This window comes from Lissotriton helveticus, chromosome 1_1 (assembly GCF_964261635.1).
Source record: "Lissotriton helveticus chromosome 1_1, aLisHel1.1, whole genome shotgun sequence".
Classification (NCBI taxonomy): domain Eukaryota; kingdom Metazoa; phylum Chordata; class Amphibia; order Caudata; family Salamandridae; genus Lissotriton; species Lissotriton helveticus.
Window position 1 is genome coordinate 480647962 of NC_136057.1, and position 17504 is coordinate 480665465.

Consider the following 17504-nt stretch of genomic DNA (forward strand, 5'->3'; position numbering starts at 1 on the left):
TGTGAAAGGGCTTTCATATGCGATATAAAGAAAAATTCATTTTGGGGAAATTAAATATTTGCCGAAGATCACACAATTGAAGAGTGATACTGTGATTTAGGCAGGTTTTCTAGTTTTACTTTGTACAAATCGGCTACTAATTTGGTATATGTTTGTCTTTCCTTATGTTAAGGCCCTGTTTTTACCTCTTTGTTCATTTTTTTTTAGTTTTGAACTTGTCCGGAAGGTATTGGAGTTATTTGCATGAGCACCAGTTACATTACATGAGAACCAGTCGCATTTCATAAGCTCAAATTCATTGTTTATAGGCACGGGGGACTGAGTGATTTGTCAAGAATCACAGGATGCTGAGCCAATGCTGAGACTTGAACTGGGTTCTCCAGTTCCAAAGTCAGCAGCCCTGGCCATAACCCCATATTCTGGGCAAAGGGAGCGTGGGTGGCAGAAGCCACCTGAAAGCTTGGCTCGTTATGTGCTTGTGGTTCCAACAGGACCTTGAGCTGATTCAGAGCCAGGCTTCAGGCTCCAACCTGGCTCTGGATTTCAGTGTCTCACCCACTTCTATTCTTCACACACAACCCTCAGGGGTCCACAATAGCCCCTCTATTATTCAACATCTACCAACCCCCTTAGCAAAACTGATTACATCATTCAACCTCTTCCGTTACAACTATGCAGATGACTCCCAAATCAATTCAAAAGTGATGATCTGGAAGAACTCTACAATTTAAAACTAGATGATTACTTTTGGGGCATAAACATATTGATGATCAATGAATGTCTAAAGCTAAATACTGCAAAGACAGAGATTATGACCTGCAGACAATGGCAAAAATGGCCATAAGGCATAAGGCACACAAAGCTCCTCCAGCAATATCAAGAGGAGTAAGAAATCGAGGAATAACCATATATTCAGTCCTATATCTGATAACACGTCAGCAACGTTAAACAGAGTGCCTTCTTCACAATGAAAATACTAAAGGCCTCATTACTTTGTCATTCAGAAAGGCTCCAAACATCATTGTGTGTGTCCGAATCCATGTAGGAACCTATGTTTCTGACTGACTCGGAAACATTTCCGACAGCCATATTACGATGAAAGGTAACCGTTCGGACATTCTGACTCGTTCCGACTGGCATTCGGAGAAACCGTGTAAGTCAGAGCCGACTCGCACAGCTCTATGGACCGCATTTCTGACCAATGCATTACGATGTCAGATTCGGACAGCCTTTCCAACTCGGTTTGTCCAACACAGAGCGGATTTTTATGCCCCCCCTTCTCCCGGATGCCTGCGGTTAGGGCCTGTTGGGGTACCCATGGGCCCCCTCTTTCCAATCATGCACAGTGTGGCAGGCACCATGGGGTGCCCGACACAGGGTGCAAGGTTTTGCGCAACCACCACTTTCTTCAATGGGAGCCTGTCTTGCGAGTCAGAACACAGGCTTCCATTGAAGTTAATGGGAGTCCGACCGAACGGTGTTCGGAACCATCGTAATCGGTCAGTCAGACTCCCCGAATCTGAGATGGTTGGAAATTATTCAGAATTGGAGTCGGTCATAATGCTTTCCAACCGACATCGTAATGAGGCCCTTAGTTGTATCCTTCCACATCTTGGCCACCAACCGAATCTGCAACTCAAAATACAACTCATCCAAAATGCTGCTACAAGACTTCCTCTCACCCTTCACCCAAGAAAACTAGACTCCAGTCTGCAGTCGCAATAGCAAGAAGGAAAAAGTTCAAGGCACTTTGCACCTTCCACAGAGCCTCCAATGAAAATAATTGCTATACCTACAAGCTAAATTCAAGCAATTCAAACCAAACAGGACACTGCACCACAGGCTTGCACCACCTTTCGTCATACCTCTTTACCATGAGAAACCTATAGGAGGCACTGCTTTCTCAATACAAGCAGCCAAGCTCTGGAACTCACTACCGGCCAGTATTCAAAGCATCCCGGAGCACGTACACTTCAGAAGACAGTTGAAAACATGGCTATTTCCAACTACACCATCACACATTCTGGCAACAGAACATAGAAGGAGAGTCACACCTTCAATCTTCAGTTTACAATCCACAGATTGGAAAGAATCCAATCAGGAAACCACTTTTGATAGGCAAGTAAGTTAAGGAGGGATGACCTATGGTTTGCCAGGGTATTATATAGTTACGTAATTTCATATATAAAATATCTAGCCCACAATTATACTGTTACCACAACACTCAGTGCTTTCATGACTCTTGATATATGTTGAAATATGTATACAGTTAATTTACAGTAATTTAGAAACAAACTGCTATCCTACAGTCTTTCTTTTCACACTCACTGTAGGCAGGGCCAATGGAAATATGCAACTCTGCAGCAACCGTGTTGTCTACATAATTATGAATTGGCTGCATTTGCCACATAATCCATCATCTGCTGCAGAATCTGCAGAGTTTAACAAAAAAATGTTTCTAGCTCAGACGGATCAAAAGATATAAAACCACTACAAAAGTGCTGCTGTCCATTAGAAGGTCCTTCGCAAAGATTGACTGGTCACCTTTTAGTTAATTATAGGTGTATTTGGATGTGGAAGTGGCACTTAAGAAGTGAAACATTTGTCCAGACAGTGCTAACATGTAAAAATAATTAAGTACTACTATCACAAAATGTTCCGCAATAAACTACATAATTTGTGGTTTCTTGTCTCATAATTTAGTCAACCCTGACAGATAATTTGTGCCTCCCCTTTCCACATAATTCAAATTGCCCTGTCTGTGCCCCAGCGAGATTGTAACATAGTTCACTTTACAAAATCCTTTCACTTTGCAGACAGAGAAAGAAAAGCAAACAACATTTCCTCATTAATAGACTAAGCAGCAGTTTGTCAGAGACATACCCTGACATTTACACCTTTTCAATGAATGCTCAGCAAATGTAACAAGATAACAAAACATTGTTATTGCTCATTCACCTATTGAACTCCAGCATTTTTTTTATCGATTTTACTGTATGCATTCAAATACGAATGCAGTTTGTTTTAATAAACTCAATTTAAACTGAGTTTTTGACAAATACTCTGCCAACTGAGGGCCATTTGGAGGGGGCAAAGATTAATCCGGCTGGCCCGGCCCTCAAAAGCCCCTGGCTTCGGTCCTGAATATCCAGCTAAAAAACAGTGTGAAAGAATCCCTAATACGAAATTTCTATTTCCTCAGTATTGAATACTATGTTCAAATAACCCACTTTAGAGGTGCAGTATTGTAAGCACATTTCTATGGTAACATAACAAGAACTCAGAAGCAAAAGGTGGAAGTTGGAGCCTTGAACATCTCAGAGGATGCCAGTGTGTGTGGCGGATGCGTGGCCGCCATCTCCAAGACAGAATATTCACATTTACTCCCATCTCGAATTAGTATAATTTATTGATGCAAAAGGTGGTATACCTTCTTGGTAGAAGGAGGTAACGATAAGGGGACCAAGCACCCTTCTAGCTCCCATGTCCTCCACCATCCCCTTTTTCCGATCTCCCCTGAGGCCGGGCCCGTGACCCTGTACACACATAAGGACTCGAGACTCAGCAGGATGTAGCACCCACCTGTGCCCATCCAGGAAAGAGAAACTCATTAAGAAACCAAAACATTTTGTACAATATTAATAAAAGCAGAATATAATTGAAAATGTTACTTTCATAAAAGCGATTGTAAAGCTACTGACTAAACTGCATGTCTATCGACAAAAGAAACTGCGAAGGGGGTCGGGGCTAGAATAAATAGAAGAATAAACAAAACAAACCAACGATCAGTGAGAAAACATAAGGATGAGTCGGCCAAAATGAACAAACCATCGGAAGCAGACACCCTCAAAACAGCAGAAGGCGAAATACGGAAAACAAATCGAAACATGTGGCAACAAGTGAAACACAGGATCAGAGATAAATATATTTTGACAGAGGAAGGAAAACGGAAACGAAGCACTCGAATAGAAAGACAGAAGCATGTTATGAAATACAGATTGACCAAATAAAACAAACCGGAGACAGCAGTTTTGTGATACAAGTGGCAGCCAAGAGGCATACACACTTGTGAACCCTGGGAAAGATAGAGGTACAGGACATGGTTGGCAGTAGGGCTAAATAAAATAAGCCCATTGGAGAAAACAGAGAGATGGAAGCCAGGAGAGTGACACAAATGAAACACAGACTTTTAGTGTGAGTCAATAACACTATGAGAAAGGACACAAGAAGGAAACCATAGATGAAGCGAAGGAAACACACAGAAACCAATACCTTGAAGGTGAGACCAAAATGATCCTATGGGCTGATCCAATGACAAAGGTGTATATCCACAAGAACGAAGAGGAGCGTAACGCAACTTTCAACATCGCAGCCTATCATGGGAAAATAATCCTGTGTCAACGTATAATTCACAATGCGGCGGTAGCATGCGATAGACACCAGATAACGCGACAAATGTCCGCATGAAAATCAATGCCATGACGCAAAAATGCGATATGCAAATGCTAAAAAACATGCGATGAGGCCATCCGCAGTACAAAAAGTGACGAAAACCAGCCACAGGCCTGCAAATCCCACGCGTCTGGCGTGACAATGCACCATAAAAACCACAGAAACAACACACCAGAAACAAGCCAAAGCACGTAGCAACATGGAAGCACCCTGACCCAGCGCAGAGGCCAACTCGGACCCCACAACCCCCACAGACCACTAGCAAGGAACAACGGGGTCGGGGAAGGCCAAGGAGAAGAGGGAGAGGAAGACGGGGTGCAGAACGCAGGAAAACAAGACCAGCGCCATGGAGGTGACAGAACACTACCAGCAACTGACCCACAAGCGGACCACCTGGAATGCAGTCGGAGTGCCGAGGAGGCCAAGAGGCGCTGGCATGATGTGACAACCTAAAGCAGGCACAAATCTGCTGCCAACAGGAAGGCTGCAGAGGCGACAGGAGGTGGGTGTCTTGCTCCACAGGAGGAGATGGAGGAAACCGAGGCCACAGTCATCAGTGTGGAGACGGTGCAAGGAGTAAGGAGGACCTGACACAACATCAACAGGGTGAGTAACGACCAGGGACTGGGGAGACGGGGGTAGATGGGCACAATGGCACACATGCACAATGGGGTGTAGCACACTGCACACCCACAATTACCCAGGATCATGTCCCAGATCCCTTTGGCACACTGCAGCACACACACAGCAAGAACAGCACACCCACATTGACGACAACATGGTACAATGCACATAGCCGACACTACAGAACAGAGGACACAACTGGCTCTGCACATGCACAGAAACATGCCTACTACATCTGGCAGAGCCGGAAATTGTGAAATAGAAATGTACGCGTACGACCTCACATCCATCATGTAGTCCGAATGTACACTGTGCCGCAGAAGAATCCAGCACCTCCCAAACAGTCACAATGTACATTGCCATACAGTCTACATGCACACCAGCACAATGCGCAAACAAACATGTCAACACAATGTCAACATGCATCTCCCCTTCACATTGCAGAGGGGCACACAACACCTTCAGCAGAGCACAGAACACAACAATTCTGTGATGCCGGAGAGGACCACCACACCGTCGACACAGACGCCCAACAACAGCCCATGGATATCCCACGCAACCCCTCACCAGTATCCCGGCCAGCCAAGCCACTCAGAGGAGAACACTGAGCCTGCAACAGACCACAGCAGGAAGCACCCGCAAGCACAGCTGGCTCACAACACTTCACCCACCCACACATGGCACCCCAATGCCATGTGTCAGCACTCTAAAAGGAGGTGGCCCAACAGGTGTGAGTGGGGTCCGAACCCATGGAATGCGAACTAGAACACATACATAGGTGTCTGTCACCCTTCAGGGACCACCTACTCCCCACTAAGGAGACCCACATTGCCATAGAGACAAATGCATTTGCACATTCACAGTACAGAACCACACCCAGGGGTGCTCAAATAGCAGTCACACACCCATGTTGGCTCTGTGTGCGACGGCCCTGGCCATTCCCCTTATGAATTGAGTGGGTGACGACTAAGCTACATGTCCAAGCTCCAACCCGCTGCCTGCGTTGACATGTATGCATCCAATGTGCACAGCACAATGTAATGTTGTAGGGCCCAGGGCCCTCATGCATACAACAAGACCACAAAGACACATGAATATATCATGTTGAACTGGCTACGGGCACATGCATCCGGCCCTTTTATTGGTGGGGTCACATGTACAGTGATGCCTGCGCTGGATGTGTGTGGGGTGAGTGTAAGTCATTCCGCACGAAATGTCTGGTGCTGGCAACCACTTGAACATTGGACACCAGTGCGACAGAAACAGAAAACACATGCATAAAAGAGTCAACTGCTGAGCAGAATGGAGTGAGCTGCAGAAAGTACAGAGGACAGCCAACATGCAAACAGAAGTGTCCGTGAGTTGCACTGCACTGGGGCTGGTACACTAGAGATGAGCGCGCTCATGTGAAGAAAAAGTTTCGGAATGTGTCCCTTCGATATATTCCTGATGCAGATGCAGTGGGGTGTGTTAGACCTGCATCATCTTCCCCATCAACGTCTCAGGGCCCCCACACTGTTTGAGGTGACATAGCTGCGCAACCGCTCCACAGCACAAAACTCAATCAGCAATGGACAATGGCATGTGGTGCAATGAGTCACAGGCACCTGGAGTATCACGCTGACGATGGCATCCACAACAGGTCAGAGCAAGTCTGTCAGGACCGTTTCGACTCTGGCAGATGGCGGTTGGAGGTGGTCCTTGCGGTGGTGGCGTGTGCCTCCTGCAGTGATGCGAAGTCCGGGCCGGTCAGGACTCACTTACAGCGCAGGGCCACAGAGAAATGGCGTTGATGACCCCAAGGCCAACCCTTCAGGGGCCATCCAATGTCTCAGAAGAAGGGGTCCCGGACCAGACCAGCACAGAGTTAGTGGCCCCGGATGGACTACGGCAAGCACAGGCACCCAGCCACGGGACGGTGACTTGCGGTGCAATCAGATGGGCCATGCAACCTGAGTGGGTCCTCATCAATGTCCGAGGTGTATGTTGCGGAGGGTTGCGGGGGACAGTGGAAGGTGTCCTCCAGGGCATGATGCGGAAGGTTTGATTTTATCCGGAGGCAGCAAATAGTGAGGTGGAAAGAGCAAGCATCGTTTTCACCATCAATTCAGTATCAGCTACATGAGGATGAAAACTAGCCCCTAGTCCATAGACTCAGACGCCACCAATGTACGACCAAAAAGTGTCCATGAATGTCGGGGAACAGACTTAGTGGCACCGGTGCTGAGAGGGGCTACAGTCTGCGATGATGCCTGTACATTGATATATACTCCGCCATCGCTAAATTAAGACTTATTGACCTACTGGACCGCAGTGTAGGCCGGAGGCAGCGGTCAGCATGGACCATTCACAGAGTGTCACTGGCATAGGATGGTGGCCCCACCGGCCTGCGTAGTTCAAGTTCAGTGGCACCATTTGTTTGGTCACCTCCGTGACGGTGACCCGGCTTTCGTCCGGAATGAGCCGCATCTTCCTCTTACTCCTCTCCGTGCGACCACTGGTGTGGACTCTGCCATTCGTGATTCATTACTAGGTGTTGGATGTGAGACCTACTGGTCCGCAGGATACTCCTGGTCCCTCATCCACGTGTCACTGGCTGGCGTTGAACAGGGTTAGTGGCACCAGGTGTAGCCAGCTGGTGTTGAACAGGGTTAGTGGCACCACATGTAGCCGGCTAGTGTTGAACAGGGTTAGTGGCACCACATGTAGCCGGCTGGCATTGAACAGGGTCAGTGGCATCACGTGTAGCCGGCTGGTGTTGAACAGGGTTAGTGGTACCACGTGTCGCAAGATGCCCATATGGAACTATGCTTCACGGATCAGGGGGGGTCTGGCGCTGTGGCTGCTGGCCCAGATTTGGGGTCACAGCCGTTCAGGACCCAGGACACAGTTTCACATATGGGCCCTACTGGACCGAAGAGGACGTCGGTGTAGATTGTGAATGAGGAAGAAGTAATGTGGGCCAGCGTTGGATGGCCAGCGATGGTCTGAGAGGCAGGCTGGGTCGTGGGCCTCAGGCTTGGAGCTTGCACAGGCATGTGGTGGGTCCTCCTTGACACACGCCGGTGTCAGCAGGTGATATGTGTGGCCTGGCTGCGCATGGGGCGAGTCTGATGGGTTCATGGCCAGCGGGCCAGGGTATGGCAGGCGCACAGGATCGCAGGCAACTCCGCTCATGAGAACGGCGTCGGCTTCATGGTGGAGTGAGAGGCACTGCCCTGGCAGAGATGTTGGGCTTTCCAGAAGAGGACCACGCCCAGGGCTACCTGCTTTTTATTCACACCCCTACGCTGGCATGGCATACGCCGGTCCATCCAACTGTGCTCACGCTTACGGGGAGACATAACAGGCAACATTTCCTCGAGGACCCCCACTGTCTGGGGTGACATGGTTGCGTCCAGTGTCCACTACACTTCATACACCAGAGGTGTATGTCGCCATGGATATGGGTGTGCTCTGCATACTGCGGTCTGTCCAGCATATCGCCGCCACTCTTGGCATTGTGTTCTTTCCCAATCAAGGTTCTACTGCATCCTCCACACATGCCTGGTTGCCACCTCTCCCCACATTCGGCTATAGCGTGGCTGAGGTGCCATGCGGTTGATGGCTCATGTTATCGACTTGCTCAGGTTACTATTGTAAGTTGTTCTGTTGTGTCTGGTGGGTGGGCATGTTGTTGTGCATGTTGGTTGTAGTTTTTGTGACGTGTGCATTGCCAGAGTTGTGAATTGCATGGGTGTGGAGTTGAGGTGAGTGGGGTGTTAATTTGGAACTTGCCTAGGGGATGTGCATTTCCCTTGGTGCCATCCTGGAAACGCTGGTTCCTGATGGATTGTCGGAGGATGAAGGAATCATGCACACTGGCTGTGTATTTGGAGGCGACTTTGGTGGAGGTCCCACGGTATTCTGATGTTGCCTGCACATGGATGTGTGACATGTGCTTCCTGTTGCGGTGATTGTGTGCTGTGTCACCAGTAAGCACAGGTAGGACATGTGTGCTGTGGATTGCCCCCAACACGTGTGTGCATCTGGCTATGGTGTATGGTCCTAGCTTGGTCTCCAGCGTATGGGGACTGGGGTGTCAGGGTGATGGTGATGTCCAGGACAGGTTAGGAGACTTGGGTGTGGCTGGGGGTGAGACTCCTCCAACTCTGGTGGATGTTGCTTGGGGTGTGCCAGGGGCCAACAGGTGCAGCACAGTCAGCAGCTTGGTATGGGGTGGTACGTTGATTGTCCGCTGTGTTGGTGCTGTAGCAATGTTAGGCGATGATGCCAGGATACGTAGGATGGTTGTCCCTTTGAGCCTGTAGTGGACTGTGCCATTGTCAGATTTTGGGTCTGTGACAGGCAGGTGCGTTTCCTGGGCACCGCTGTCTTTGTCTGCGCTGCCTCTGTGGTGGTCAGGGGGGTTTTCCGGGTGGGGGTTGGGGTCCTGGAGTGGTGGCGGTGGGTGTTGTGGCTCTCTTGGGTGTCTGGGCTGCATGATGAGTGGCTCCATGGCATCTGTTGCCCTTCCGATGACGCCCTGGACTGAGCTCCCTTTTGTGGTGCCGGCTGCCGGCTGACTTTTCACCAAGTCAGAGCAGGTGTTAATTTCCTGCTGTTAACGCACCTTATGACCTGTTTTGTGTTCTTATCGCGGTTCTGACTGGTCATTGAGAATGTTGAGGTCTTGTGTTGTCGCTGCTTTTTGCAAAGGAACGCCTACTCTGCATCTCATTAGCGATAGTTGCGGGGGTCCTCTGTGGTGATGTTTTTTTGTGGCTGCTACAGCGGGTAAACTGGTGCTGTGGGCTGTTAACACCAGCTTGTGAATTATTATTATTAGTATTGCACTTATAACGCGCTGCATCTACCCAAAAAGGGTTTCCTGGTGTGAATTTGTGGAGTTGGGTAAGTAGGGTTAGATAAAGAAAAGTGTCTAGATGTTAAATAGCCGGGTTTTTAAAGCTTTACGAAAGTTAATATAATCAATCTCGTTTCGTACTGAGAAAGGCAGAGAGTTCCATAACGAGGGCCATAGGTAGGAAAAAGATTTGACGCCCATACGAGAGAGCTTGATTTTGGGAATGACAAACTTCTTTAAAGTAGAGGAGCGGAGAGAACGAGATGGACAATACGGGTGAACAAGCGAATGAAGATATTTCGGGGCCTTGCCAGCTTTAATTTTATGCATGAAACAGAGTGCTTTGAATTTGATTCGGTTTTCGACCTTAAGCCAATGAAGGTCATGAAGATATTGGGTAGTGGAAGTAGTTCTAGGGATTTTACATAGCAGTCTGGCCGCTGAATTTTGAATCACCTGTAGTTTGCGGGTAGTTGCTTTATTTGAGCCCAGATAAAACACATTACCATAGTCAATCCTAGAGGTAATCAAGGCATTGACTACGGTTTTCTTGGTTGACTCAGGCAGCATCCAGCAGATCTTTTTTAGCCATTTTAGGATGGCAAACCACGTGGCCGAGGTTTTTATAGCTTGATGGTGCATATTGAGGGATTCATCGATGATGATGCCTAAGTTACGTGCCTGTGAAACTGGGGCGGGAAGCGTACCCATTTCCAAAGGCCAATGATGTGGGCCCCACAAATTTTTGTTTTTGCCGAGAATAATTATTTCAGTTTTTTCTCCATTTAATTTAAGAAAATTGTCCTGCATCCATCCTGCTATTTTAATGAGACCTTCTTTGAGTGGGGAGGAAGTATCAGTGTTCTCAGAAGAAAGGGAAAAGATCAGCTGGGAATCGTCGGCATAGGAATACATTAATAACCCCGAGTCTTCCACCACCTTAGCTAAGGGGCTCATATACAAATTAAACAATAGAGGACTGAGTATAGAGCCCTGTGGTACACCATGTACAAAGACATGTGTGTCTGAGCATGCTGTTTGAGAAAAAACTTGAAATGAAATGAAATGAAATGAAAAATTGCACTTGTATAGCGCGTAACTACCCGGAGGCCTCGCAGCGCTAGTGACTGATTGCTTAACGCGGGCTCAGGGTAGTTCAGTAGGCTTTAGCAAACAGGTGTGTTTTCAAAGCTTTCCTAAAGGACATATAATTGCTATTTCCTCGGATAGGGAAAGGGAGGGAATTCCAGAGTCTGGCCACCGAATGGGAGAAGGAGCGGCCGCACCAGCGGGCTCTGTTGACTTTAAAGGAAGTTGCCAACTGGAGGGTACCAGAGCGAAGGGGGCGAGATGGAACATAAGGCGTGACTATGGAATGTAGGCTTGCCGGGCCTGCTCGATGAAAGGATTTGTGCAGAATGCACATGGCTTTGAATTGCACTCTTGCGGCCATTGGGAGCCAATGGAGTTCCCTTAGGGCCTTCTTTGCTGACTGCCAGCGGGGCAGGTTATAGAGTAGGCGGGCCGCACTATTTTGGGTAACCTGAAGCTTCTGTGTAACAGAAGCCGGGGCTCCCATATAGAGAGCGTTCCCATAGTCCAGGCGGGAGAGTATCAGGGCCTGGACCATGACCCTTCTCGCCTGATATGGGAGCAGAGGGAGCACCTTGCGGAGCATCCTCATTAGCCCGAAGCAGGTGGCAGCAGTCTTGGTGGCTTGGACCGAAAAGTCTAGAGATTTGTCGAGCCAAATCCCAAGGCTCTTTATCTGGGACTTAGGGACAGGGGGCATGCCCAAACATGGTGGCCAGATGGATGCAAGGGTAGATGGGGGGGATTACCCAGTAGAATGATATCTGTCTTCTCCCCGTTGAGTTTCAAACAGGAAGATTGCATCCAACTGGCGACAGCCTCTAGACAGGGACCTAGGGTGTTAGACGATGCCTCCGAGTGGTCTAAAGTGACCACCAGTTGGGTATCGTCCGCGTAGGTGACAATACGCACACCAAAGGGATGGACTATCCTGTCTAGGGGTTCCATGTAGGCATTGAAATGTGCGTTCTGTCAAAAAGGAGATGAGCCAATTAAGTGCAGAATCGCGGAAACCTAAAGAGCGAAGGGTGCTAATTAATACAGTGTGTGATACCGTATCAAAAGCAGCACTTAAGTCAATAGAATAAGGGCCACTGTCTCTCCCTTATCTAATTGGCAGCGTATGTTTTATGTGACTCCTAATAAAGTGGTTTCTGTCGAAAAACCAGCTCTAAAGCCTGATTGACAGGGAGGCAACAAATCTTGGGCAGTTACAAATTCCGCTAGATTTTGATGAACATGTTTTTCAAGAATTTTGGAAAACACAGGTAACAGGGAGATGGGCCGAAAATTGGAAGGTTGATTTGGATCAGTCCCTGCCTTTTTTAGGAGAGGGTGGATCATTGCATGCTTCCAGTCAGCTGGAATGGTATCTTCCTGTAGGGCAGTGTTAAGAAGATCCGTAATAACGTCCAGTGACAGAGAGTCAAGCTGTTTAAGTATAGTACAAGGCAGGTGATCTTTCGGGGACCCAGATATAATAACATTGAGTAGTTTGATTAGAGCCTTGGTGTTTAATCTGGGCCAGCTATCCATAGTACCTTTGGAGTTCTGCAAGACTCCAGTGTCAGAGTTGCAAATGTTATTGTGAGTGGGAGAGCACAGTGGAATTGTTGCAGAAGAAAAACAGTTATTCTGGGCCGCTGCAATTCCTTGGTAGATATTGTCCACTTTTTGTATGAAAAAAGTAGCCAATGTTTCACATTGCTGCTTATTTAAATCCGGTGGCATGGCTAATGTTTTAGATCCCGCAAGTTCTTTCACCATCTTAAATAGGGTTTTGGAATGATTTAAAGCATCTGAGATAGTGGAGCACACATGTTCGGCTCGAGCCTTACTACAAAGGGTGATACGTATTTAGTTTATTTTCGTAGTCTTTTTTCGCTTCAGATGAATATTTTTTTCTCCATCTGCGTTCAAAGGTTTTACATTCAGATTTTTCTTTTTTCAATAGTTCCGTGAACAATGGGGCAGGGGGTCGATGGCCCTTTCGTTTTATAATGGTCAGATGTATGCAAGTGTCAATTGCCATCAGGAGCCATTTCTGTACTGATGTAGATAGTGCGTGTACAGATTGCTTTGAGCAGGGAAGATGTGTATTTAAGAAAGTGTTCAATGTTTCAATGTCTAACTTTTTCCAGTTCCTTATTAGCGTGGGTTGATCAGAAGGGAGTTTAGACTCATATATTACTACTTGAAGTGAGAACCTAATTAGGTAATGATCTGACCAGCAAATTGGCAGCACAGTAAGAACACTAATTGCCTTAAGATTATAAAAAATAGGATCAAGTAAGTGACCTGCTATATGTGTGGATCCAGAATTTAGCAGGTTTAAATCTAAGGCGGCTAAATAGGAGATAAGTTCAGAAGTTGCTGTACAAGTTAGATTTTCTAGATGTATGTTTAAATCCCCTACGAGGGAAAAATTGGCCGCCTTCATCACCAAAGGACTTATGAGTTCCGGGAGGGCAGTTGCCCATGCTGCAACAGAGCCAGGTGGACGATAGACAAGTATGCCAGAAAACATAAAATTGGGGGTAAGAGCAAGCTTAAATATTGCTGCTTCACAGTTGGGATTTGGTAAGTGAGTCAAGTCACAGTTGTACTCTTTTTCAAAGAGAATAGCAATACCGCCTCCTGTTTTATTAATGCGATCAATTCTTTCTATTGCATAATGGTCGGGAACAGCCACCGCAATGTCCGGGCCTGAGCTCTCATGGAGCCAAGTTTCTGTAAGAAAGAGTGCATCAGGCTTCTCATCCATTAGTAGGTTAAAAATCTCAAATGTATGTTTTGGAAAAGACCTACAATTCAGGCTAAGAAAAGAGAATGTTTTGCATTGGGATTGACTTTGGTTGCTATTATAGCTGTCCCTGCCCACGGTTAAATTGCGATTGGGAGCAACTGTAAAGCCGCAAGTCGGACAAGATGTAATTTCACCATCCAAATGCAGTTTAGTACATTCCAGTGGTGAAGGGATTCGTAGAGCCCAAAGCTGCTCTGAATTGTACGTGAGTGATGGAACATTACTGTTATGGGAAGTATGAGAGGCCGGAGTCTAAGCATCTAGCAGGTTTTTTATAGAATTTCTAGGAGTAAGACCAGGGTTCCTGGCCCTGGGCCCGGTCCAGGTGCAGACGGGCGCAGAGGGGCTTGCCTTTGGCTGCGCGGAGAGTGGGGCATGGGCTTTCTAGCCTTGCTGTCAGCTGACTGCTGACGTCAGCGCTCCACTTCCCCCGCCTCCACCCGGAAGGAAACCAAGACCGCTGCTCCCTCCACAACAAGCGGGCATACCCCTGGTGGACCGGGGAGCAGTCGGTAGCAATGAAAGCAAGTGGTGAGTGAAATTAAAAAGTTCTTAGATTTCTAAGCGTCGCAATAGTGATTTTTAAAAATATACAGCTAGCAATGTAAGCGCCTACTTACACGCGTCCGCTGCGCTGAGTGCGGGCGTGGGCTTTCTAGCCTTGCTGTCAGCTGACTGCTGACGTCAGCGCTCCACTTCCCCCTCCTCCACCCGGAAGGAAACCAAGACCGCTGCTCCCTCCACAACAAGCGGGCATACCCGTGGTGGACCGGGGAGCAGTCGGTAGCAATGAATGAATGAATGAATGAGGAGGTACATTTATCACGACCTTGGCCACGTTAAAGTGCCGTTAATTCTGCGATAGCTCCTTGTGAATATGCCCCCAATGTCTTTAAACGATGGGTGAAGAAAGTCGACTAAAGAAAGTAAGTGGTTAAACCAAAGCTGACCAAAAAGCACACTCTAAAGACAGTCTCCACAAGTCAGCAGTGGAAGGCTACAACTCATGAACACTGTGGAACCGCAATGCTCCTGGGTGGGACCAACACAAGAACAGGGAGGAACACCATTAAATCAGAGCAGAGAACTGAGATAAACATCAAAGTAATCCAAACATGATCAAGACGCTGATCCAAAGTCCACTCTATGGCCTTCATTACAAGTGGCCCCATGAATGGGGAGGATTTCATCAGCCCTGGATTTACCAATGCCTAGGGTACTGGTAACTCTGGGAGTGGAAAAAATCCAGACTATTATGAGCGGGAATTTGAAGGTCCACTAAGAAATGAGGAACTGGACACGGAATTACAGAACCCCCAATAATTTCTCATTTCGGTCCAATCGTTTACCCAACAATTTTGGGCTGCTTTAGCTGCCCAAGTCTGTGGATGTAAGTTAAAAGATCTGGGGTTATCCACAGATCTTAAAATTCTGATAGGGGCTGATTACTTCTGTTACCTGCCCAATGGAATTAAGAGGCCACTTGCAAGTGTCTAAGTATGTGCCCTGTAATCAAAACAACAGGTCTGCCTACAGACCTCAAAGTTGTCCATAGCCGAGAACTAAACAAGAAGGTAATTTTCTGTGTTAGATTACAGTTTACCTTTTCTGTCCAACACATTTTTAAAACGGTGTGATAGATCTCTCATTCTCAACATACAATTGAATTTCCCTGAAGACATGTCTAATCTTTTCCTTATCTGTGAGTTGTGGCCAATCTAACCAGACATATTTCACTAATCTGAAAGTTCAAATTATCACAAACATATTTGCCTATCATGCAGTAGTTCAGGAAGTCAATTGACCATAACATGAAGGAATTTCAATGAAAAAAAATATATTTTTGTGTCACACAGCTATATCTAAACTTACACACCAGCTAAAAGCCATATCAGTTTAGAAATAATATTCCATATTTTTTACATTTCATTTTCGATTTAAAAATAATTGGAAAATGTCCCATGATTCTTTAATGATTCAGAAAATTGTCAAAGGGTGGCTAAGATCTTAATTGCAGATTTTGTACTCACTTAATGATTACAACTGTTCTAATCCACCAAATTCCCTGTTCTGTAATTATCTCACATTTGAATGCAACAGCAGTCTTTGCTATAGTAAAAAATACTGATAATGTAAAAATTGTGCAAAAGCATAATGAGGTGAGTAGGTTTAGAAGAAAGGGGATAGGCTTGTACTGAGGTGGCACTTGCACCATTGTTATCCTCTATTCCACATTGCTTGTATGCTTCGACTTAATGCCTTTTTTGATGTTTTGTAAATTGTTCCACTCAATTAAAAAAAATAACCTGAACATAGTAATTACGTGCTGAACCTTGCAGCAAACACTTATCTAGTAGTTTGTAATTACAACCTTCACACAGATGTACATTGAGCATATTTTTGAATGTTGGCTGAATTTCTCAGTAGTCCTTCAGTGTTAGAGTACACATACCAAAATAAATGCAGTAATGAAAGAAACATATTTGCCATATTCAGATTCTCATTAAACCTCTTTATCCTTTAATTGATTGATTATTATTTCCTAGGCATCGCTATCTTTATTGAAAATGTCAGACGTTAGAGCACTAGCCTACCAAACAACAGGACCGTAGACTCTGGTAGAATTGCTGAATGATTAGCACACCCTCCAGCACTCCTCCCACTTAGCGTCCCACCCAGTGGCGGCTCACCTGTAGGAGTGTTGCGTGGTGGTGAGGCGGGGCGGGGCGGGGGAGGGGCAGGGTGGGGTGTTAGTGGAGTCTGACATACGATGGAGAGGAGTAAGGTAAGAAATTAAATAAATAAAATAATTCACCTTGTGCGTGCTGCATCGCAGAGTTGGCGATGCAGCGCCCACAAGGTGAATTGTTTTATTTATTTAATTACATACCTTACTCCAGTTGGTCGTATCAAGCAAAGAGTATTGTACAGAGTTCCCCAGTGAGAGCTAGTGATATAGCTCAGTCAATTTTCTCTCTCAGTAATGGTGGCGGGACAAGTGCATGGTGTAGACCCTTTTCAGAATTTTAGGATACCTCACACAGGTCACCGACAGGCCAACACCTGTTGTCCCAATCGGTGGCCGTACAGCGTCATCATTGGTATCCTGCTCCTGCGGCAGGCTGGCGGTGCAATGCCCGTCGGGCAGCCCGAGGGGCCGCACTTTGATGGAGATCTTTTATTCCGAGCCAGCAGGTGTATGTGTGTGAGGGGCCTAGGGGGTGCAATAGTGAGCAAGGGGGTGTGTGTGTAGAATTAAAAGAAGTCAGTCGAGTCCATTAAGAATAACTTTAATGCTCAGGCTCGCTGCTTTGTTAAAATTAAGGGGTATTAAGGAGTGATAGGCAATGAGACCAATCCTTATTCAACCCTTCATGTGAAAATGGTCGACATGTTTCTTGCCGTAAGGGCAATTCGTCAGGACCTTAGTGCTCATATAATTGCTGGGTGTCTGCTAGATTGAGAAGACCCCCATATACGACCTGAATAGTATCGTACTGGAATGGTTCCAGGCGGGAGACCTACTGGAAACTGAAACAATTGAATAAACAGACATACATGATGTTAGAGTACGGTTGTGACAGTTTACATCAGCAGGTGCCTGTGTTTAAGGTGACTTGACCGTGCGTGTCCCGTGAATACAGACGCTATGCCATAGCAAATTCAATGGTACTGTGAGAGAGG